Source organism: Pistacia vera, unplaced genomic scaffold (assembly GCF_008641045.1).
Source record: "Pistacia vera cultivar Batoury unplaced genomic scaffold, PisVer_v2 Contig189, whole genome shotgun sequence".
Lineage (NCBI taxonomy): Eukaryota > Viridiplantae > Streptophyta > Magnoliopsida > Sapindales > Anacardiaceae > Pistacia > Pistacia vera.
Window position 1 is genome coordinate 542,623 of NW_022195989.1, and position 1,934 is coordinate 544,556.

Here is a 1,934-nt window from a genome sequence, read left to right on the forward strand (position 1 = left end):
AAAAAAAAAAATAATTTTTTTTTTTTTTTTTGCTTATAAGCACTCTGCTTATAAGTAGTTTGACCAAGTATATTACCACATTATCCTTGTTTAATTTTAAAATTCCATAGATAACCTTGTTAATATAGTACATTTTTTAGTTATTTTATAAAAAATACTTATAAGCACAATTTACCAAACGCGTCAACTACTTATCAGTCACGTATAAGTATTTTAACCAAACAGTAATTGCTTAAAATTTCAATACTATAAGCACGTTATTATAAGTAATTTTCATAAGCTGGACAAATACTCCCTTAGTCATTTAATGTCAATCTCATTGGCATCTGTGTCATTGTGATCTGAATTTTGGAAATAAGTTGAGTAATAGGTACTCGGACATTTAATAGAGTCATGTCACGTAAACATTCTTTACTGTTGGTGAACTATTTTGAGCATTTTCTATATGTTGTTACCATCAATGGTTCTCTAAAACTATCCTCTAAGTTTGCAGCTACTTCAACAGAAACTACTTTCAGTTACTACTTACTTAATGGAACTGAATTTCGAGGTTATCTAATGTCTTTGATGACAACGAAAAAGTCACATGTTATAAATATTTATATCATAGAATAATAACCTTTTTTCATATCAAACATTAACAACTAAAACACAAAAAACAAAACAGGAGAACAGAAGCAACAATTAAACCCTAAAAATCAAAATGCACCTAGTTATATATCCTCTTTCCAAGAGGGCCCAAGCAAAAACCATGAACTAGAGAGTAAGTTAAGATCAACTCATTATTAGTTGTGGGTGCAAAGAGCGCATGTAGCCTACACTAGCGGTGAAATAGGTGACAAGCTTTTCTCTTGGGGGAAGGCTTTCTTTGATGAGTGGAATTTGGATGAAGTTGTGGCACCATTCATCAGCAATGGCAATTTCTCACCATCAACCACTTCGTTCTCCAACTTGTTCCTTACCTTCAGCCAGTGAGGGATCCAACCCATGTGAGATCCAGATATCCTATTTCTTCTCCACCGAAATATTTCTTTCCTTCAATCTGCTTCTCAAGAAAGGCAAAGATTCTATTGCAGACTCCACTGCTTTGTCCTTTTCTCTCCTTCTTTCCAGCAAGCTCCAAATGCACCCATCAAACACTAGTTTCATACAAAATTAAATAAAGATTAGAAGCCTTGTATAAGCACAAAGTTAACACTGATTAATCAAACATATTTTTCATGTACCTTCTCATCAGCAAATTTAGCCCAGAAGCGAGCCATGGCTCTCTCACATGGATCTTCAGGCAGTAAAGGGTATTTTTCTTTCCACAACTCATCGATATATTCAAGAATTACAAGTGATTCAGCAATCGGTTTGTCATGGTGAACCAGCACAGGGACTTTCTTATGCACAGGATTGTATTTCAGAAGGATTGGACTCTTGTTCATTAAATCTTCCACTATGTATTCATATTCAACCCCTTTAAGCTTCAGAGCCCATTCAATTCTCGTGCAGAATAGACTTAAAGTTGATCCAATCACCTTCACTTCACCCATGTTGATAAGCTTCGATATGAACTGTGAACTCAATTTGCAATTTATTCCAACTATCTTCTGGTGATTATCGATCTAATATAAAGTATTTAGCAAAGAGTTGCCTTACATGTTTTTCGTTTGAAAAGTCAAATGACTATAAAATATGCGGCCGCGCATTTTGACTTCAAGGATAAACAAAGAAGTTTCATTCATGGAGAATTCGTATATATATGTTTGAATAATAAAAGATAGAGAAAAAGAATATTTTCAGCCTGGACGACCGATTAGCAACCAGAAAGTTCAAACAGGGGAAATTCTAAATAAAAGCCTTAGATAGATCAAATATTAATTATTTCTATATGTAACATTAATTTTATTAACTTCTTTTTACTTTTTGGAGACATTGTAGGTCATCCA

The 1,934-nt window shown here is 33.5% G+C and overlaps 1 pseudogene; it reads right to left on the reverse strand.

Moving 5' to 3' along the window:
* Nucleotides 1-602: 602 nt before the first annotated feature.
* On the reverse strand, nt 603-1,658 carry LOC116127061 (annotated as a pseudogene).
* Nucleotides 1,659-1,934: the final 276 nt, after the last annotated feature.